Source organism: Emys orbicularis, chromosome 2 (assembly GCF_028017835.1).
Source record: "Emys orbicularis isolate rEmyOrb1 chromosome 2, rEmyOrb1.hap1, whole genome shotgun sequence".
Taxonomy (NCBI): Eukaryota; Metazoa; Chordata; order Testudines; family Emydidae; genus Emys; species Emys orbicularis.
The window spans coordinates 185,800,805-185,824,374 of record NC_088684.1 but is presented as its reverse complement, the minus strand read 5'-3'; the positions used below and the strand labels follow the sequence as shown (position 1 = coordinate 185,824,374).

The following is a 23,570-nucleotide window of genomic DNA, read 5'->3' as shown; positions in this document are numbered from 1 at the left end:
CCTCCACATCTCTCCAGCTCGCCCTCGATTACCTCCTGTTCCTTAGGACCCAAGGGCTGGCGCCCTCCTCGATCAGGGTGCACCTAGCAGCCATATCAGCCTTCCACCCCCCGGTGCAGGGCCACTCGGTGTTTTCACATCACATGACCTCCTGGTTTCTGAAGGGGTTAGATCGGGCATTCCCTTACGCTAGACCCCCGGTCCCACTCTGGGACCTGAACCTAGTGCTCTCCCGCCTCACAGGGCCTCCCTTCGAGCCATTAGCCGCATGTTCGTGGTCCCACTTATCGTGGAAAGTGGCGTTCCTGGTGGCTGTTACCTCAGCCTGCAGGGTCTCCGAGCTTAAGGCACTGACCTCTGAACCACCCTATACGGTCTTCCATAAGGACAAGGTTCAGCTGCGCCCTCACCCCGCCTTTTTGCCAAAGGTAGTCTCGGCTTTCCACATGGAGCAGGATATTTTCCTCCCGGTCCTCTGTCCTAAGCCCCCATTCCTCCAATGAGGAACAACGCCTGCACATGTTAGATGTGCGTAGAGCGCTGGCCTTTTACTTAGACAGCACCAGGCCTTTTAGGAAGTCCCCCCAGCTGTTCATTGCATCAGCTGAGCGCATGAGGGGACGACCGGTCTCCACCCAGCGGATCTCCTGCTGGATCACATCGTGCATTCGCACCTGTTACGACCTGGCAGGGGTGCCCCCGCTTCCTATAGTGAAGGCTCATTCGACGAGAGCTCAGGCCTCGTCAGCGGCCTGTGTGGGTCATGTCCCTATTCAGGACATATGTAGGGCTGCTACGTGGTCCTCTGTCCACACTTTCTCCTCGCATTATGCGATCGTCTCCCAAACAAGGGATGACGCCGGGTTTGGTAGGGTGGTGCTCCGCCCGGGTAACCCTTAAAACTTAAGACTTAACACTCCTACCCACCTCCATTGGGTATAGCTTGGAGTCACATATAGTGGAATACACATGAGCAATCACTCGAAGAAGAAAGGACAGTTACCTGTTCCGTAACTGGCATTCTTCAAGATGTGTTGCTCAGGTGTATTCCACGTCCCGCCCTCCTTCCCCTCTGTCGGAGTTGTCTGGCAAGAAGGAACTGGGGGTGGGGGAGAGCACGCAGCCCCCTTTATGGCGCGATATGCAGGCGCCACTCCAGGGGTTGCAGCGGTGCTCGCCCACTACGGCTACTGCTAAGGGAAAAACTTCCGGCACCGGTGCACGGGCGAGCACGCACACCTATAGTGGAATACACCTGAGCAACACATCTCGAAGAACGCCAGTTATGGAACAGGTAACCGTCCTTTGCTGAAACTGACATTCTCCCACATCTTTCCCTGTTGCCAGAGAATGACAGCCCAGAGGTCCAACCCAGTGAATTGTCAGACAGCACAGCTGTGTGGGGCACCAGAGTTCAAGGCTAATGTCATACATCAGTGTGGCAAAGGGTGAGAAAACTGTATGTAACAGTCACAGCTTTTAAAGGAAGAGAGTGCAAAATGCATTGATCACATCTGTCTCTCACTCAGACACACACCCAACAGCTGGATCAAAATATAGCTGGATTCAACTGTTAAATTTAATTAGCAAAGTCTTCTGTGTGTTAAGGAGTGTAAGTCATTTCTATTGTTTTTCATGCACTTGTTGATCATTACCAGGTGTCTGTTGAACAGTGTATGACTAGCATGGTGTTGAATAATCTTGAATAAACTGTTTAGATTAACTCTAACCATCAAAAATGAAAGATTGTAGAAGTGTGATTTGATTCTGAAGATCTCTGTCAACTAACAGATACCTTCGGGATGTCCTCTGTAAATATTGTAGATCATCAGTTCTGAAACTGGTCAGTGGTATGCTTAGGCATGGCCCTTGATGGTGGTCAGGGAAGAGCTGGCTGGTCAGATGGGTGCTGACTCCTCCTGTTTGTTTCCAGCCCCAAAATCATATTAAAACTACATTTCATACTTTCCTAATATTATTTTTGCGTGTGAGCAATTGCTGTACATGCTCCAAGGATATTATGTGACTATGATAGGGAGGGGAGGTCTGCTCTAGACCATCTTTTCATTATGATGCACATCGTGAAAATGTTGGAGAACCCTTCCTATACATATATATTTGAGGTGCATTTTTAAAAGAGAAAAGAGATATCTGTTTCTTTTCAAATGGTATTTTGTAACATATTACAAACTAACATAAGTTTTAGCAGAAATTGCATCTCACCTTAATACAGTATCCATCAAGCTGAATGTTTTACATCCTACTCAGAATCATATAACTGCAGCTTGCCCCCTGGATACTGCAGACATATCTACACATCCTGCTGGCGTTCATTTGGTTGAGATCCTAGAAAATACCAACATTCTTAAAGGTTAATAGGAGGTTGAATAGATTTTTAACAAGATTAAATTGCAGTTTGGAGATAGGAGAGAAATGAAAAACCCTTTTGTAAATCTTTACAATCTGCCAGAAGCTGGGAATGGGTGACAGGGGATGGATCACTTGACAATTACCTGTTCTGTTCATTCCTGCTGAAGCACCTGGCATTGGCCACTGTTGGAAAACAGGATACTGGGCTAGCTGGACCATTGGTCTGACCTAGTATGGCCGTTCTTATGTTCTAATGTTCCTTATAATCTATACTACCACCAGAGATCAGAATAAATCTTATGTCTTGCATAGTGAAGAACTGCTCCTAAATAGGTCTTTCCCCCAAAAAACAGAGTAGCACAACTATTTACTAATATTTCTCCTGAAAGACAATCATCATGATTCCAGTGTGAAAAGACATCTTATACAAAGGAGGTGTGTCATTTCCCTTCTTGGACAATTATACCGTAGCCTTTAGTTTTGCATATGGTTACCTAGATATCGTGATATTGGTTGCATTAGAAGTATATCTCAATTTGATTAGAGTCAATAAAAGCAGCCTAAAATTGGGCCAAATTCTTCCCTCAGATTCTTATGCACAACTCTCATTGAAGTTGCACATATTTATCTGAGGGCAGAATTGGCTCATAATTTGTTTTGGTTTGTTGTATAAATTGCCTGCTTGTGTGTATGGATTGCTTTGGTTTGTTTTATTGTTCCTCTCTCTCTTGACCATGATTGATGATGGAAATAATTATTTCCAGGCATGAACCATTTTATTTTATTTATTTATGTTTTGTTGACCATTCACTAATCACCACTTGCTCTTCTTTACTTTCTGGTGGTAAGCCAGATATATTTTGTTTTAATTTCCCTCTTTCTCTGGATGGCCAAAATCTCACAGCAGAATTAGCTATTTCTTTGAATTAGTAGAGCTGGTAAATATAGCTGAGTTGAAATAGTTGGCTGAGTTGACTCAAAAGGAGCTGAATCTTATCCTCATGTATGATGTTTCTTCTGTAGAAAAACAATGGTGACCTCTAAATTCATTAGCTAGGATAGTTAACCTCTTTTCTGAACATGGTAATTTAGCCAACTTATATTTCGTTTGTATTGTTTTAACCATTTGCAACTCCCAGTCATAAACTTGCCCACTAATGACTTTCTCCTGATTAGTTTGATGTTTTTGCATGTATTTACTTTCATTTAGATTACATACCCTATCAGGCATTTGTGAAACTATTTGTTCTCCAGGTAGAAGTCATAGTCCTTTACTATGCTTCAGAAATAAAATAAAATAAAATAAAATAAAATAAAATAAAATAAAATAAAATAAAAGCAGTTGCACATATCAGAGACAACACTTCCTACTTGTGTATCTGGCTCTGGTATTCCTGGCTGGCTGGAATCAGAACAAATCCACCTCTTATCACACAGATAAAAGGGTTAGTAAAATGTTGGCTCAGGTGAGGAATTGTGCATGCTTCATAAAAATGGGGCTGGAATGTCAGTAACTCAAAACAGGAGGGACCCTGAGTATAATTATACTTACCTGAAGACACAGAGGTGTTGTGCCAGTTGAGTTAACTCATGTTTTTGAAGTACTTTGTGCTCCTCACATGGAAGAAACAGCATAAGGTACAGATCATTATTATTAAATTGGGAAGCTTGGCAGTTATACTGTGGTCAGAGCTGCATCCTTGGCATGGGCCATTCAGATGGCACATGCACATACCTGGCATTGATTAACTGGCTGAGAAATGTAGGCCAGTTCATATTTCACAGGCACTAAATATTGTCATCTGTATTTGTGCTACACTATCTGAATTGGTGCCAGCAGAAGGCTGAAGCAGTCATTCTGCTTTTCCCTCTGGAGAAGACTTAGAGATTAGATGTTTCTCTGAGAACAAGGAAAGGAGTGTTCCAGGTACAAATAAATAAAAAAACTTGACACAATTCTGGGAACGGATACAAAATGTAGGCACCTGATGCAAGCGTACTAGTATGATAAGATCACACTGTGTATTGTAGGATAGGATTGGATCATTAGGTGCTGACCTTATTTAATACGTGACAGCTTTATTGCCCATATTGGGTAATGCTTGCTGAAATGTAGGCATGGCACTTTAAGTGACCTGTAAACCAATAAGACAGAGAAAAATCATGAAAAGTGTACTAAATGGTGATTATACAGAATATTGCCTTTCAGTTGCAGGCAAAGTATTGAGGATTTCTTCTCCAGTGATTGATGGGCAACATCATAGACACCATATTCTCATGGTCACTATGTGGTTGTCTATCACAATATTGGTATTATCTTTGCTGCTTAACAGCTGCAGGAAAAGTCTAGGGAAGACAAGAGAAGTTTTAGACAGTGTTACAGACCTAACAGAAGCCCTTTTATAAGGTCACTCATCCAAGCTTTTGGAAGTGCCTGGGATAACTCAATGATGGCACAGTTGAAGGAGAATGATATCTGATCTTTTGACATTATGAATGGTGTTCAGCAGAGATGTGTTATCATCCCATTGCTATTTAAACTTTATTTTGCAACAATGTTTAATGAAGCAATACATGAATTAATCAGGTGGATGGGTTGAATACATGAGTCTATATTCTATCATGGTATGAATATGATTGATTGCATGTAGGTCTCTGCTGTGAACGGTGCAGTCACATATCTTTCTCTGTTTTGTCGTATTAAATACATTAGTTCCATGGTTCTGACCTGGAGTTGTGAAGACACTGTCCCACTGCTATAAAGTGTCCACTATCTTTTTACATAGATAGAAAATCACTACCTCTACAAAGAGTGGTGTCACAGGGTCCCTGGGGATAGACTAAACCCAGCTCCCCTAAACTAGAGCAGGTGGGTCCAATCCAGCCTGTTAAAGAAGGTTGGGCTACACCTGGGCCAGTGGTTCTTAACCTATTTACCATTGTGGGCCACATATGCAGCTCTCTATGTGTTATGTGGGCCACATCCACACAATATATATACTACCTGTATGGCCGTGATGATGTCACATGGGCCGCAAACTGGGTGCTGATTGGGCCACAGGTTGAGAGCCACTGACCTGAGCCTATAAAGGGCTGTTAGTGGGCAGTGTGGAGAAGAAGACTGAGACAGGCTGTGCCCCGGGGGAGGAAAGGCCCATACTGGAGTGGAGCTAGCTTCTTTGGCCAGGGTTTCAGGGAAGCAGCCCTGGGGCTATAGCTCCAAGAAGGGAGCAGAGCTGACTGAGACTGGGATGCTGCCGGGAATGCCAGAGACCACTTGCAAGGCCTGAAGCCTGGGGCCCAGGACTGAGTTAAAAGATGGCTTCTGTTTGTTTGCTAACCTCTGTTAAAGAAATAAAGCTCTGTGGAAAAGCTTGGGCATGGCAGTGCATGCTGGGGAGCAGTGCAGCCGGGTGACAGGTGGCCAAACAAATATTTCTGGTACATGTAGGCACTGGTATGTTTTTAAACACACACACACACACACACACACACACACACACACACACACACACACACACACACACACACACACACACACACCACCAGCACCACCACCACTTCCCAAAAGCCCTTGCAAAAAACTACTGTTTGCACAAATGTTCACAAGAAAGCAAAGAGAAAAGGGTACAAATGTGATCAGATCAAATCACAATATAGAATTTGCAAAAATGTTTGAAAATATTTTTACCTCTATTTACCCAGCTCCCTCTATAAAATTATTTAATTCTCCTTTACTGTATCCTTTTTATGAGAGTATCATCTGAGTTTCTCTCAGAGGCACGTAACCCAAGAGAGAAGTACTGTATTATGGACAGGGTGGCTCTGACTTCATTAACTGGGCAGACAAGACAGCATGCAGAACCCTGAACATAGGAAAACTTATCACATTCCAGTGTGTACCAGGAAAACCAGAGCACTGGTGAATGGAGTGTAGTCTGTTATATGAACCTGTTATTGCCTGTAGCACATTGGTAGATATTTTTGATGAACTTGCCAGTAGCTGCTACAAGCCCAAGTTGATTGCTGTTTTGTTTGCATATCCTAATGAAGGGGTACTTCTTCCTGTTCTGCTTCTGGTCTGTGTCGGTTTGTGGTTCTTCTTGAAAGGTCTTAGGGAAGCCACAGAATTATACCTCTTCAAAAGAAAAGGGTAACTGGAATGGCTATTTATTATTTCATTATTTTAAATCATCTGTTTTATTGTTTCTGTCAGTGTAACAATCATTTAACAGCAATAATCTATAGATAATCACAAAAATTACATAACTAAGATTTAACTGTATCTCAAGGGTGCTTTTCTTTTTTTCTTCTCACCAACACAACAAAGGACTAGGGTGAAACTAAACACAAAGGGGAAGACCATTAACAGTCTCCTGCGTTTGGGCACATGTATGGACTTGTGTGTGTTTGACATGATACAAAGGATACATACCCTGTTGCACACATATGTACATAGTACATCCCATGGTTATGCCTAAAGTTACTTAGACTTTAAGCTCTTTGGGGCAGGTACTTATTTTTGTTCTGTTCTGTTGACCTAGCACAATGGGGTCTTGGTCCATGGCTCCTTGTTACTACAATAATACAAATCAATAATAATTTATAATAAATAATAATGTTGCCTAAATTAATATTGAGCCACCTGTATATAAATGTCCAGATTTTCAAATGTGTAGTATAGTTGTAGCTGTGTCAGTCCCAGGATATTAGAGAGACCAACAGAAGTTGGTCCAATAAAAGACATTTCCTCACCCACCTCGTCTCTCAAATTTTCAAAGATTATCAGGCCCTGCAACTCCTAATGAATTCAGTGGGAGATGCAAGTGTGCGTCTTAATAAAGCAACATTTTTTCCCTGTCTGCTCTCACCTCGCATAACATGGAGTATCAAGCTCACGACCTTTTTTTCAACTTGCTCGTTTTGAAAGGCGAATACAGTGAGAGAGATCCTCAGCTGGAATAAGTCATCATAACTGCATTAAATTAAATGCAGCTACACCGATTTACACCAGCTCAGAATCTGGTGCAGTGTGCGTAAATTATTTGCTTTGGGCAGTCCAGCATTCTCTGCTAGTTTATTTCCACTTTTTTTATACCATGAGCTTCCTCTCATATATTACTTAGAAGGTCTCCTATATGCATTCTGCTCTTTGAAGGGCAGAGTACTGCGCTGGCCAGGGCCGGCTCCAGCTTTTTTGCCGCCCCAAGCAGCGAAGGAAAAAAAACAAAAAAAAAACGATTGAGCTGCCGCCGAAGTGCTGCCAAAGAGGAAGAGACGGGGTGAAGGACTCGCCGTCAAATTTCCACCAAAGACTAAAACGGAGCGCTTGAGCTGCCGCCAAAGTGCCGCTGAAGACCCGGACATGCTGCCCCAATAACAGATGGAGTGCCGCCCCTTTCTATTGGCCACCCCAGGCACCTGCTTCCATCGCTGGTGCCTGGAGCCGGCTCTGGCGCTGGCACAAAGACAGAGTATGTTTCATGTCTCATTATAATACAAGATGCAAGCTGTGAAAGTGATCCAGGGTATGGTCTAACAATGCTTTGGCAATCAGAATGGGATTTTCAAGAATCAACTTTGGAATTCAGGTCCCACAGCCATATCTGCCATACATGCCAAGGCTACTGTTCTTTGTGAAGGTAGAAGGCAATCGTTTTCCCCCTTCTATCATTAATTAAAGGAGGAAAATGCCCTTCTAGGGTAAATTATTTAGATGGTAAGCTCTTCAGAGCAGGCATCTTATATTCCTATAAAGCAGCTAGCACACTTTTGGTGTTATATAATTAGTAATAGTCATAGATTAATAGTAAGCGCTGAATCTTCAACCACATATGCAGCAAAATTCTGTGTATCAAGGTTTGGGTTCAAATATATAAAACTCTCCTCCACCGTCATGCTTACAAAATCCTGACAGAGGTTAGGTGGCCCGTGGGTTGTGACCGCTGCTTATCATGCTGACAAGTATCATTTCGTTCTGTCTGTTGTATCCATCTGTTGTCTCTTGTCGTCTGCTTATACTGTAAACTCTTTGGAGCAGGGTCCAGCTTCTCCTTATTTTTACAGAGTGCACAGTAAAGCTGGGGCCTCTCAGTGCTACTGCATACAAATAATAATATAGTTTTGACCCTGATGCCATGACATTGTTAGACTCAGAGATAGTTGCACATGAAAGCAAATATTTGCAGCAATTTGTCCTTTGACTTCAAGTATTTCAGAGTGCCTCTCTTCCTTCGTCTAACAGATATTAGCCTTTGTGTTTTTGCTTGCTGCAAAATAATTTAATTCTTTGCTTCTTTTATTACTAGCTCTTAGACTTATGTGTTTAAGAGATAATAGACAGGCAGTATAATAATCAGCACTAATTCTGATATAACATAATTTTGTAGTGTGTTTTGTCTTTCTAGGTGTGTGCTAGTTATCATGGAACATTTTGGTTCTGATGGTTATATCTTCCCCCCTCCCTTTTGTCTCAAATAAATAAGTGGATAATTAGAATAAATGAAATGAGGATAATGAACTGGGGACGTAAATTGGACTACTGTCAATAGAACTTGTTGATGCTACAGTCATTTTATAATAAAATAGAATGGTCCATAATACTTAATTTTGTGCTTCTCTTCCTATTGAAGAAGCTCATATTGAAGTTGGACCTTTGGATTTAAAAATATTCAAATGTTTTTTTTAATGGCATAATTTAGATTTTTACAATAATAAGAGTGTACCATGTACCAGATATGCTTTGGCTTTACATTCCCTGGACATATTTATTTTCCACCTATTTCAGAGATGCAGTCTCCCACTTGTACCACTGCAACATCTAACTTGTTCTCATTCCACTCCACTTTGCACCAATGTTGATGAGAAGCTCTCCCCCACTCACCCAAGAGTCTAATACTGCAGTACTAACTCAAGCAAAACTTCCTTACATATCAGAGGGAGTTTTGCCTGAGGGAGAGCTACAATGTTCAGTACAACTTCTAGGCCCATCTGAGTAAGAGAGAGTTACCTATTGTTTATTTAGGGCCAATACTTTGCCTTCTCTCCATCTTTGCATAAGTAGTGGCTTTATTACAGCAACAACCTTTCAGCCAAACATAATTGCAACCCTTCCGGGGGCTGCTACATGGATCGAGAAGGTGGTGAGAATAAAGTACAGCAGAACCTCAGAGTTATGAACACCTTGGGAATGGAGGTTGTTCATAATTCTGAAAAGTTTGTAATTCTAAACAAACATTAGAGTTATTCTTTCAAAAGTTTACAAATGAACATTGGCTTAATACAGCTTTGAAGCTTTTGATACGGTCTCCCACAGTATTCTTGCTGCCAAGTTAAAGAAGTATGGGCTGGATGAATGGACTGTAAGGTGGATAGAAAGCTGGCTAGATCGTCGGGCTCAACGGGTAGTGATCAATGGCTCCACGTCTAGTTGGCAGCCAGTTTCAAGCGGAGTGCCCCAAGGGTCGGTCCTGGGGCCGGTTTTGTTTAATATCTTTATTAATGATTTGGAGGATGGTGTGGACTGCACTCTCAGCAAGTTTGCCGATGACACTAAACTAGGAGGCGTGGTAGATAGACTAGAGGGTAGGGATCGGATACAGAGGGACCTAGACAAATTAGAGGATTGGGCCAAAAGAAACCTGATGAGGTTCAACAAGGACAAGTGCAGAGTCCTGCACCTAGGACGGAAGAATCCCATGCACAGCTACAGACTAGGGACCGAATGGCTAGGTAGCAGTTCTGCAGAAAAGGACCTAGGGGTCACAGTGGACGAGAAGCTGGATATGAGTCAACAGTGTGCTCTTGTTGCCAAGAAGGCTAACGGCATTTTGGGCTGTATAAGTAGGGGCATTGCCAGCAGATCGAGGGACGTGATCGTTCCCCTTTATTCGACATTGGTGAGGCCTCATCTGGAGTACTGTGTCCAGTTTTGGGCCCCACACTACAAGAAGGATGTGGAAAAATTGGAAAGAGTCCAGCGGAGGGCAACAAAAATTATTAGGGGTCTGGAGCGCATGACTTATGAGGAGAGGCTGAGGGAACTGGGATTGTTTAGTCTCCAGAAGAGAAGAATGAGGGGGGATTTGATAGCAGCCTTCAACTACCTGAAGGGGGGTTCCAAAGAGGATGGAACTCGGCTGTTCTCAATGGTGGCAGATGACAGAACAAGGAGAATGGTCTCAAGTTGCAGTGGGGGAGGTCTATGTTGGATATTAGGAAACACTATTTCACTAGGAGGGTGGTGAAGCACTGGAATGCGTTACCTAGGGAGGTGGTGGAGTCTCCTTCCCTGGAGGTTTTTAAGGCCCGGCTTGACAAAGCCCTGGCTGGGATGATTTAGTTGGGAATTGGTCCTGCTTTGAGCAGGGGGTTGGACTAGATGACCTCCTGAGGTCCCTTCCAACCCTGATATTCTATGATTCTATGAAACTTTACTATGCAGAAGAAAAATGCTGCTTTTAACCATCTTAATTTAAATGAAACAAGCACAGAAACAGTTTCCTTACGTTGTCAAATCTTTATTTTTAAACTTTCCCTTAATTTTTTTAGTAGTTTACATTTAATACAGTACTGTACTGTATTTTTTTTGTCTCTGCTGCTGCCTGATTGCCTACTTCCAGTTCCAAATATGGTCAGTTCATAACGCAAGTGTTTGTACTCTGAGGTTCTACTGTAGTATGAAACTCCCCAATGAAGAAGAGAGTTTCGACTTTTCTGTACTCCTGCCGTCTGCTGGTCTGAGGTGTAATATCCCAAGGGGCAACTTGAATCTCAGGCTACATCTACACTACGGGGGGGATCGATTTCAGATACGCAAATTCAGCTACGGGAATAGCGTAGCTGAATTCGACGTATCTGATCCGACTTACCCCGCTGTGAGGACGGCGGCAAATCGACTGCCGCGGCTCCCCCGTCGACGGCGCTTACTCCTACCTGGGCTGGTGGAGTACGCGCATCGATTCGGGGATCGATTATCGCGTACCGACGAGACGCGATAAATCGATCCCCGAGAGATCGATTTCTACCCGCCGATCCGGGTGGGTAATGAAGACAAGCCCTCAGTTTCTTATGTAGCATGGCAATATGCTGAAGATCTGACTCACTGGAAGGACTCCCAATGATTTCAGTGTGCATTGGCTCAGGCCTCAAGTGACTAAAATTCAGTGAGCTAAATTCATCCCTCAGTTATTTTGGTGTAATTCTGGAGTAACTATGTTGCATCCAGTGAACACTCTAAATTTACACTGGCTGTTAGGAATTCATTTAAAAATTAAAAAAAAGTAAGATGCCTAACTTGCTAAAAGCTGCACAAAGTGAATATTATTTTGAACACTAGTTAGTGAACCTTTTGTCAACTTCCCCTGTAAAGTTTTAGGTTTTTCTAGGGGAATGGTTAACAATTGGAATGAGGCCCTTCATTGGAATTTTAATCTTGCAATCTCTGTTGTGCAGTATGTTTGTCTAGCTTTGTAATACATTATTCCGATTGTCTTAATGTAAAGAGATAAAACAGGAAGGAAATGCCAAACTCACTGTACAGTGTAAAAGACGCTTAGAGGGAAAATGTTAATGTTTCTTCCCTTCCTTGCTTTCCCCTTTTACAGTGATGGCTGCATTTTATCTTTAGCCAGAAGATGCTAACATCATTTCCTCTCTGTGGATTGGCTGGCAAGTGATGTAAAAAGAACAAAGTACTTTGTGAACATCACTTCCCCCTCTCAATCCCCTCCAGCATCCTTGAGAAAAACATTGACATCACAGCCTTCAGTGATTTAAGAATCCAGGCTCAATCTCAAAACCTGGTTTGCAGTTAGTGAAACATCGCTTCCTTGGGTCAGTGGATGTATTTATAACCCTAAAGGGCTGACATGTTTTTTTCACACACAGTGGTATTTGCAATGTAAAATTTTAAATACCTTAAGAAAAGCAGGAAAAATATGGAATTAATCACAACCCCAAATGATCACACTGTGATGATGCTGTTGTCTCATAAGATGCCACAGTTGTACCTTTGCAGTCTGTTTCTGCTCATGATTGTTCTTACTGCACCACGTCCTGTTAAATCAAAGTTGCATGTGTCCTACAGATTTTTGTAGTAATTTGGCTCGCTATTTAAAATCCTACAGGAAACAATCCATCCTCCTTTATTACAAACTGTAAGAAGGCCAGTATATCTTAGAAACAGCTTAAATTATTTAAACACAGTTTTCATTGGAAGTTAATGATTCAGGGGGTTGGGAATAGAACACAGAACTTTGTGTATTGCACCCATCACTGCGGTGTCTGCATGCAATACATAGATTAAAATGATTGCCAACAACCAATGCAGTCCCTACCTCAACCCCTTTCACTCCTGGATTGGGAAAATACCCCTACCCATGGGCCTGATTTATGAAAAAATGAAATCCGGGGTTAACAAACATGCCTTGCACGACTTCCTAAAAATACCCTACCAGGGGCTTTGATGGACTAAATTCTCATCAGAGTATAGAAGACCATTTTCTCTCTTTTGTGTTTCCTCTGTTCGTTAGATGATCTAATTTAGTGTTGGTTTTAGCTGGCTGTTGGAATGTTTTTTATTTGTTCAGCAAGCACCTTTGTGGAATCTATATATACTTTTGTGTGAGTGGAAGGCACTGGAGTTGGGATTTCTGTTCTGCTAGGCTTCTGGATCATTGTTTCTGACCTCTGCCCTGAGACCAGTGTTCCAAATAGACTGAATTTCATTCTTCATTCTACTTCAGTGTCTCTTTCCCTTGTATCATTTCAGACAGGAATCCAGGTCCCACCCTGGCATCCTCCTTCTCTTTATTTATCTGCTACTAACCCTTGGTGTGGAAAAGTCATTTGTGTGACACTGCAGTCTGTTGAGTGGTTTGGGATGGACTATGCATTTATTGTGTCAAGGTGTAAATACCTACTCTGTATGATCTGCGAAGCATCGATGGACTGAAAAACCAGTTAGGCGTTATGAGTAATAATTTAATTATTGCCTCTATAATTCTGTGATATATTACTCGGCTGTTTACTTTAGCAAATTTCTAATCACTGTAATATAGGAAATACAGGAAAAGGTAATATACGCACCAGAATTATCAAGACACTCTCAGAGCATCGCTGTGCTCAAGTACACAGATTGGAACCCAGGGTTGTGGTGTTCATGGGAGGGTAAAAAGGGTACTACAAACATGGCAAGTTTTTAGTGAAATTGAGGCAAAGGTACAACTTGGTACCTATAGGGGAAAAGATAATTACACCCCCTTGAGTTGGGTAGAGAGGGGAAAAGATCATGTGATGCTTGTAATAAGCTTGTCTTTTCTCGCCTCCCCTCAGACTGCAAGTTTTGTGTTGCACCTCATAGAATCTCACCCTATGAAATTTGGAGCCTTAGTTATTTCAGCCAGTGCTCATACCTAAGACAATATTGTTAGAGTTACACTGACCAAATTAGTGAGCTACACACTGGCATTATGAGCTACACATCAGTAACCATAATGTGTTGCTGATTCATATGAACATTAAAGATTTGGTTTATGGGTATTTTAAATCAATATTTAGCATCTTTAATCTCATCTATTGCTCTGGTTTAAAAAAATAATGCTATAGAGTTATATGTTTGATGCTCTTTCTTCCCATTTAGCAAGGTTAGGAGATCAAAATATTTACATTTTTCTCATATTGCAGATACCAGCTTAAATAGCTGAAAAGAAATGCCTTGAAACCTGCAAAAGCCTTTTAAAGCCCACTGACTAAGAAATGTAAAAATCCTACTTACTAGATGGTGATATTTAATAATAAACGAGTGGCTCTTTAAAGTCCATAGTCTGAAACTACTGTTCTGTTTTCACCGGAGACACCATGCATAATGTAACTTTAAAATGGTTATAGTACTTCACTGTGAATGTAGTATCCTTGATAATTTCAGAACTGTGTAGACACTGTGGAAACTAATGTAGCGCCCCTCTCCACCTGGTTACCTCCTTTAATAGCAATCCGCTTACAGGTTTTGATGGACAGGTCTGGGTTCTTTTGGATCCCGCCACCCACTCAGCAGGGTGAATCTTTTTTCTTTTTTTTTCTATTAAATTATTTGGCGGTGCCTCCACCCCCCTCGCTCCTTCCTGGCAGGGTCACCAGGGCAGCTTGGGCGGAAAATTCTAATTACAGAGTAATCCCCACTTACTTGCCAGATAGTTGGAGACTTCCAAGAAATAACACAACACATAAAAATATATTCAACACAATAATTATATTAAACAGGCAACAAATACAACATAACAGGGTGAAACACTATTTTTAGGGTCACCGGTACCCACACTGAAAATACCCATGACTTGATGTAACAAGTGTAAAATTAGTGTCCTGTTGGTACGCGTACTTTGCTGGGGCCCTTGATGACCTATAAAATTCTCTGCAGTGGTTTGGCAGTGTGGCTGACTGGGTTCAGTACAGCCCAAAGGACCCACAAGTGGGAGGAGGTGGTGAATCCCTCCACAGGTATAATAAGCAGCAGGTTATAAAACCCTCAAACCCTTACTCCCTGGCTTGAGGACACAGTTCAGGGAGTAGGGGGTCCCCAAAACAAATTCCCTGACTAACTAAAAGACGGTGCACTCACGAACTCCATGAATGATCTTCAGGTTTGAAGATGACGCTGGACTCTTCAGTCACTGCAGAGGGGCTGCTGTCTGCTGTCAGGGATCCTCCTCAAGCAGGAATCAGGCTGCGTTGGTCCCAGGATTTCCCCTCACCACAAAGGGGTGCAGGGCGCAAGGTGTAGATTATACAACTACCCTAACATCCAAACTGTAGCCTCCTAGCCCAGCCTCCAGTCACACACTCAGCAGGCAGCTTCCCTGGACTAGCAGAGCTGACCATGTGGTGACTAGTCTCACCTAGGGGGCTGGAGGTGAACCCAGCCTGGCTGGGGAAAATTCTCAGCAAACGCTACCAATGGGGACTCATCCGTGGGGAAAGAAAACCCAGGTGAGTGATTGGCTGTCAGGTCCCTAGAGGGCAGTTCTCAGGGGGAACCCTGCTTGCAGGCCTGGGACTCACCAGCTCCCCACACAACCAGTCCTGCCCTTGCCCTGGCTGGTTCCAGCCTCTCCAAAATGGCTTCTCCCCTCTCCTGAACTCCCTGGGAGGGGCATCTCACTCCCTATTGGTTGCCGGGCAGACTCTGAGTTTGCCTTGGCTCCTCCTCCCTGAGCTGCCAGCAGACAGAGCTCCAGGAATCTATGTAATCTCCTTGGGGGTTACACTAAATAAGGAATTGTTTGGCAGTTTCAGGCTCTTGTTTCACCCTTGTCCTCCCCAAAGGTGTACAAATTAGAGCTGAGCCAATAATTGATTTTTTTGGGCAGGGGCTGAACCACAAAATCTGGGGTGGGGAAAAGCAGTTTGGTTTGAACTGAAACAGATTTTTTCGCTATGGCCAAGACAGTGCTGGTTTTCCAATTTTCTCGTGCTGTCAATTCAGCCTCCCATATTCCTTCCTTTCTATCCCGACCTGGTCAGGCAGAATCATGGTCACACTCTGCATCTCGTGGCGTGACTGCTCCATGGTTGAACGAGGAGGAAGAGCAATGTTCAGCAACTGTTCAGTAGTCCTACTGAGTATTAGAAAACCCTCAACCGGGATGGCCTATTCGGCAAAGTGGAAGCATTTTTCAATGTGGTCATTGGCCCACATTGTTCAGCCAGTGCTGACTAGTATCCATGATATCTTGAAGTATTTGCTGCATCTGCAGTCATTGGGCCTTACAATTAGCTCATGCATCTAACAGCGATCTCAGCCTTTCATCCACCCATTCATGGAAGATTGGTGTTTCCAATCCTTTGTTTCCATCCGCTGGTGCAGGAACCAGTTCCCTTGTGGGACCTTAATGTGGCCTTACTGGTTCTGATGGGATCTCCTTTGGTATCCTATCCTTTTCCTGGCCTCCTATCCTTTTCCTCTCTTATGTCAAAAAACTGCATTCCTCGTGGCAATAACATCTGCAAAGAGTGTGTGAGTTGCAGGCTTTGATGGCAGAGCCTCCTTACATACAGTTCTCCAAAGACAAAGTGATGTTGTGGCTGCACCCGAAATTTGTGCCTGAAGTGGTCCTTCAGTTTAATTTAAACCAGGCGATATATTTCCCCGTGGTTTTTGACACATTCATCTCCAGAGAAGGCAGTGTCTTCACATATTGGATATCAGACGATGTCTGGTCTTTTATCTGGACAAGACTAAACCTTTTCGGGCTTTATCTCGTCTGTATGTGTCATGTGCAGACTGTATGAAATGACACGCAGTCTCCTCATAGACAATCTGTACGTGGATAACTTCCTGAATTAAGACTGCATACAAGATGACTTCAGCTATGCCATCTCTATGGGTGCAAGCTCATTCTATGAGAGCACAAGCTACGTCAATAGCTTAAGTGACATCTCAATATTAGATATTTGCAGGGCTGCCACATGGTCGTCGATACGTATGTTTACGAACCATTATGCCATTATCGTGACATCCAGAGCACTTGCAAACTTTGGGAAGGCAGTCCTTCAGTCCTAGGGCTGGTCTACACGGGGGGGGGGGGGAAATCGATCCAAGATACGCAACTTCAGCTACGCGAATAGCGTAGCTGAAGTCGAAGTATCTTGGATCGAATTACCTGGGGTCCAGACGGCGCGGAATCGACGGCCGTGGCTCCCCCGTCGACTGCGCTACCGCCGCTCGCTCTGGTGGAGTTCCGGAGTCAACGGTGAGCGCGTTCGGGGATCGATATATCGCGTCTTAACGAGACGTGATATATCGATCCCGGATAAATCGATTGCTACCCTCCGATACGGCGGGTAGTGAAGATGTACCCCTTGTTTAAATAGACTGTGTGCCCTATCCCCTGGCGGTACTGCTTGCGAGTCACCTATGTGAAATACATGGCTGCATCTAATTGAAGAAGGAGGAACGGTTACTTATTGTAAGTGTGGCCCTTTGAGATGTGATGCAGACGTGTAGTCCACAACCCCGTCTGTCCCCTCTGCATTGGAGTCCGGGTGTTTGATGAAAAGGAACTGAGGGGGGTTGGGGTGATGCCGCCTCATATAGCCAGGGGAAGGGGCTATGGCCACGAGGTACGAGCGCTGCCCCTCTACAGGTACTGCTAGGCGGAAATCTCTGGCTCCAGTATGCTGGGTGCATACACACTCAAGTGAAATACACATCTGCATCACATCTTGAAGAACCACGGTTACAGTAAGTAAGCATTCCTTTCAAAACAAGTAGAAATGATTCATTTCAAAATGGCTGAAATCAACCATTTTGACTTTTTAAAAAAATCCATTTTTTTCTGGTTGCCACAAATTTGATCCAAATTTGTGAATAGTTTCTTTCCCTCCAAAAAATTCATTTTGGGGAAAATCGACCATTCTACATAAAAGTCCTGCTTTAGTACAAATCAGCAAGCCAAGTGCTTTCAGTATCATTTTATGTTGAAGTGCGCATCACACCCAGAGCCTCATCCCTTGCCAACAAATCTCATTGACAAAGAGATGAAAACAGTTAACAGCATCTAAATCCATTGTCCACTAAAGTGATTGACGTCACCAACCAGTTTGGTCATGTGGTTTCACACATACCTATTTCCCCAATATTTATTAATTATTTTGTCTGTTTTTACTCCATTTGGAGCCAAATGGACCCAGAAAATGGGCAATTTTATAACTGAATTAAAAGCATCCTCCCATTGCCAAAATTATATGAGGCCATAAACTACAATTTAAACGGAAAAAAATATATAATCACCTCTTCTTCCAGGTCTTGTTTGCTGGATTATGCCCAGCAGCCATCTAATGGTCTGGTATCCACACAGTAGGTTGACAGCTGCAGAGAATACTCAAAAAGTCAGACTGTGCTTCAGTAAATCCACATACAGAAACCTTATTAGGCTGAAATAGTCACATTGGCCCTAAGGGTTTGCAGGATTTGTAGCATACGAGATACAAGCTGAATGGAAGAATAAATGGACTTAGTAGACCGCCACAGATAGCCATGACCAACAGTTAGCATGCTGAGATCACAAAATGGCCCTCTGCTTTATGGAGGAGGTAGTGGAATTACAGATGGATAGTTTTTAAAGCTCAACATCTCACACTGTTTTTTGTCTATTGGAAGCTGTATGTGACTTCGCTCCCAGATACCTCCATATGGATCCAGTCAGCAGTGACCCGTGTGACTGAGCCTAAAGTTCTAAAGAAAGTCAAAAGTTATGGCCTACCGCAAGATTTCCTTGGATCTTAAGTTGCAAGCTTTTCAGGGAAGAGACTCTGCTTAAACATTTGTGCAGTGCATAGCTCAAGAGACCTTGTCTGGGCCCTAAATATAAAATTGATTAATAATTTTAAATGATAATTAAATAATACAAATCATCCCCAGATACCCCTTATTTCATGAGTTGAGTTTTGTACCACATTATTAGAAGGCCACCTATAAGCATCTGATTTTCATTAGTCCCTTCACTGCTTTCTTAAAACAAGGGGTCACTAGACAGACATTCTGGTGATTAGGGTGCTAACCTGGGACTTGGGAAACCTGGGTTTAAGACCCTGTTCTTCCATGGACTGCTTGAGTGATCTTGGGAAAGTGACAGAGGCCCAATTTTTTAAAGAGAGAAGGTAGGTGAGATAATATTTTTTATTGGATCAACTTCTGTTACTGAGAGAGGCAAGTTACTAGCTTACCCAGAGCTCTTCTGGCTACCATAACACTACATACAGCCTTTTAAAGGTATTTAGGTGTTGCGCCACTCAGAGCTGTAACTCTTAGAATCCTGAGTCTCATTTTCAAAAGTGACTTAAGCACCTGAATGTGAACATCTGTATCCCTATGGTAAAATATGTGTGGCAGCATTGCATGTAAAGTTATAGGATTCCTCTGTATGGTATTACTAAACATGTTCCAAGTCTGGGGGCAGCAGCCACAAACCAATTCCCCAGAGCCAATGCCTCAGCCAGGTGTCAATAAAATCAAATTGACCATCACCTGGTTAAGTGGCAATTCTTTGGCAGGAAAGAGGATGTGGGTGAAAATCTACATCTTGACAAAGAAACAGCTCAGGGGTTGGGGTCCACACAGACTTTCTGTCTTCTGAACCCCAACTGGAGATGATTCTCAAAGAAGAGAAAGAACTATAAATGGAGAGAGGAGACGCTCCAAATTATTCCACCCTTTCTCTCTACCCATGTCATCCACAACACCTGATGAGCAAAGGGAATAGCTTTGGACTGGGGGAGGGATCCTGACTGAGATTCCGCCAATAAAACTGCTTAAATGTGTGGTGAGAGAGACTTTGCTTTGAGTTCTTTCAGCTTGTTAAGTGAGAGTTTAGCAATGTTTTACTTTTATTTTCTTGTAAACAATTCTGACTTTTATGCGTCATTACTTGTAGTCACTTAAAATCTCTCTTTCTGTAGTTAATACATTTATTTTACTGATTTATCTAAACGAGTGTGTTTGTATTGAAGTGTTTGGGAAACTCCACTTGGGATAACAGGATTTGTGCATATCATTTATTAATAAAATGACGGACTTTACAGGAGTATGTATTGTCCAGGAGGGACCTGGGCAGTACAAGACGTACATTTCTGGGGGAAAGTCTGGGACTGGGAGTTTGCTGGTGTTGCCCTTCAGTATAATTCACGAGTGGCTGGCTATAGCACTCATACAATATAACTGAGAGTAACTTGCATGCTGGAGGCTGTGTGAAAGCAGGCCAGGAATGGTAGCTCTCACAGCAAAACAGTGTGAAAGGCACCCCAGGCTGGAGAACTGAGGAGACATATCTGTTCATCAGTCCAGATTGTATCCTGGGTAGTGTCACACTGAGTCTTATTAAAAGTCAATTGCCCTTTATCTTTCTGTGTCTCAGTTCCTAATCTGTAAAATGGGGATAATAGTATTTTCCTAACTCATAGGATGTTGTGAGGATAAATACATTAAAGATTGTGAGGCACTCAGATACTGATAATGGGAACTATAAGTACCATAGTTAGACAGACCAACTATATATATATCCTTGAAGCAATAGTTATTGGGACAATGATTTTTCTTGGAATGAGACAAATGTGTTTTAGGAACTGGTGATCTGTGTCTCAGTTACTTTCCTGCCTACTGAGTTAATGTGATAAGACAGTAATGCTCGGATTCTTTTAGAGCCGTGGTTCTCAAAAGTATTTGATCGGATCCCCCTTCTTTGTGTCTGTAGTCGTTTACGCCTCCCATCCAAGTAAATGTACACCTCTACCCCGATATAATGCAACCCAATATAACACGAATTTGGATATAACGCGGTAAAGCAGTGCTCCGGGGGGGCGGGGCTGCGCACTCTGGTAGATCAAAGCAAGTTTGATATAACGCGGTTTTACCTATAACATGGTAAGACTTTTTGGCTCCCGAGGACAGCGTTATATTGTGGTAGAGGTGTATCACCACTCAGCTCTGAAGGCAGCATTGTGCCAGCAGCAGCACAGAAGTAAAGGCAGCAATGTGAAAAGTGATATTTGTCAATATCACTTTTCACAGCAGACTTAGTTCCCGATTGCCACCCTTATTTCTGCACTGCTGCTGCCACTCCGGGGCTGACAGTCAGAGCCCCACCCCTCCAGGTGAGGGATGGGGAGGAGGGTGAGGAGAGCCTGAGCCCGGGCTGCCTCCAGGTGAGGGAATGAGGGTGGGGGGGAAGGAGAGCCAGAACTCACGCCTCCCTTGGGAGGCCTGCCCCATAGTTTGTGAACCGCTGTTTAGAGTGTCCTGTCTCTGCATGGATACATGTTAAATATAAAGCAGGCAAAAATTATTATATTGGTAGAGGGACCACATTGCTCTAACTATTTAATGAGATGTTCCTCAAGCTCTTGGACAGCTTTCATGAGGAGAAAGATAACAGATAAAACGAATAAAAGTTACAAATACCCATTCTTACAGAGCCTTGCTCGATCCTAGTATGTTGGAGTGTGTTTCTGAGAGTAACTATGTATCACACTAGCAGGGAGGCTGCTTACTGAGGCAAAGGTCACTCTGCCATGTCCTGCTACCAATTTCTCCCTTCTTCAGTACCCCTTAATAATTCACAGTCCACAGATAATTAAAACATTCCCCTACTGGGGTCCCATTTATTGAGTCCTTATCTACTGGCCCAAACCCCAGTTAATTCACTCTTTCCCTTTAGGCAGGGAATCACCAGCCCTTCTTCCCAGAGGTAAGTCCCAGGAGTCTCCCAAAAGTCTCTCAGTCTTTCCTTGGCTGGAGCTCAGCCTTCTGGTTCAGACTTTCAGGCCTGTCTGTCAGTCTGGGTCTCTAGCAAGAGCCTCCTGTTCACTGCAGCTCCTCTCTGTCACAGTGCCCTTGGTCTCAAGGTCTTCCCTGCAGGAGCCTTTCACATTTTGTATGCGGACTCACACCCTTCTACTGCCGTTTATAAGCAGGGATCTTCTAAACCCCTTTTGCTGCGGAAAAATGCGGAATTTGCATTTTTATAGAGAATGTTTAATTTTTACACTTTGTGAAAAAATAAAAACATATGCACAGGGCCGGCTCCAGGCACCAGCGCAGCAAGCAGGTGCTTGGGGCGGCCAACGGAAAGGGGCGGCACGTCCGGCTCTTCGGCAGCAGTTCGGCGGCGGGTCCCTCAGTCCCTCTCGGCAGCAATTCGAAGCAGCGGCGGTAGAGCTGCCGCCGAAGTGCCGCCAATCGCGGCTTTTTTTTTTTTCCCACCACTTGGGGCGGCAAAAACACTGGAGCCGGCCCTGCATATGCAGTAGAACCCCATTGATCCGAGCCTCCATTGTTTGGCTCTCTGTATTAACCGAATCGGGGCTGAAAGCTCGCGCCCCAGGCAGTGGAGCTCAGGCTGTCAGCCCCAGGTGGCTCAGCTCGGGCTGTCAGCCCTAGGCAGCAGGGCTCCCCATTGTGGCTAGGGAAACTAAAGTTCAGCATTTAATTTTAATCGCAGAAAAACATGGGTTTTTATGGGGGGGGGTTAATCAGAGAATTTTGTTTTCTTTATCTTGGAAAACTAGGATCCCTGTTTATAAGTCAGTCACCAGGATCTCTCCCAGGTCTGGCTCATTCTGTAATCAGTGTTAGCTAGCTTCAGTCGTCAAGGGGCGAGCAACGCTGTTACAATCACCCTTTTCTCCAGCTTTAAATCCATGTCTTTGAAGGACTGAGAATAGTATAGTTTTAACCCATGATAGACATCCCGATACAATTCCTCTCCACTGGCCATGCACAATCCTGTCTGTTTAAAAGTTCTCCTTCTTTCAGTGTCTTTTATATGTGAGACTGCGTTATTTGGTAAAATTTACCCTTCGGGGAAGAAGGTTTTGTCAGAAGTCAGGTCTGTGGGTGTTTATATGAGAGCGTGTAACTGCTCTCACTGTGTGCTTTGGAAATTATCTCATAGACAAACCCTCCTCTCTGTTACTGAGAAATCTATGGATGAAACTACTGAAGTCAATGGGAATTGCCAGTGATTTCATCTGGATCAGAATTTCACCATAGAAGTCAAAGTTGGGCCTTTTCTGAACTCAGAGAATAAATGATGGGAGGCCCTGCTCATTGATGGAGTTTTTGTTTTCTAGTTAGCAGGTTACAAACTCAATGCTCCCCTCTGCTGGAGTACAAAAGGGCCATTTTATGATAGAGTTTTCTGGGACAGCTAAGTGTAAACACACTTCTCTCAGTTCCCATGCTTAATGAATTTCAATCTGTTTAATGCTATTAAATAGAAATATTATAAGAAATGAAAAAGAAAGCAGGGAAAAATCATATTCTATTGCGTGAGAGGGAGGAAGAGCTCGAAATCTGACTGTGTTAAACACTCACAAGTAATGAACAATAAATACTGTGTTAGGAGATGAGGTTCTCAGATCAGTAGATTCAGTTTCTACCATGCTTTGATCAGGGACTATCTAGGGGTGTGAGGAATCTATTGTCATGTTTGTTACGCACTTTGGAGCCTCAGTTTTGGAGTTAAGACTGAGCTGCAGTTAATGGGGAGAGTGCTGTCCTATCAGTGAACTGCTAGGCCAACTGGCTGTGCAGAACTTTTATATATGTGGCTCGAATAACTTCATTCTCTCATATTGTTGCCATTGCTGCCTCAAGCCAAAATGCAATGCTTACATCTGGTACAGTGGCATGCAGCACATCTGGA

The 23,570-nt window shown here is 43.3% G+C and overlaps 1 protein-coding gene across 2 annotated transcripts in view; it reads left to right on the top strand.

Annotated features, from left to right (window-relative positions):
* Positions 1-23,570, top strand: part of FHOD3 (formin homology 2 domain containing 3) — a 652,884-nt gene that overhangs the window by 445,446 nt on the left and 183,868 nt on the right. The window lies entirely within an intron of this gene.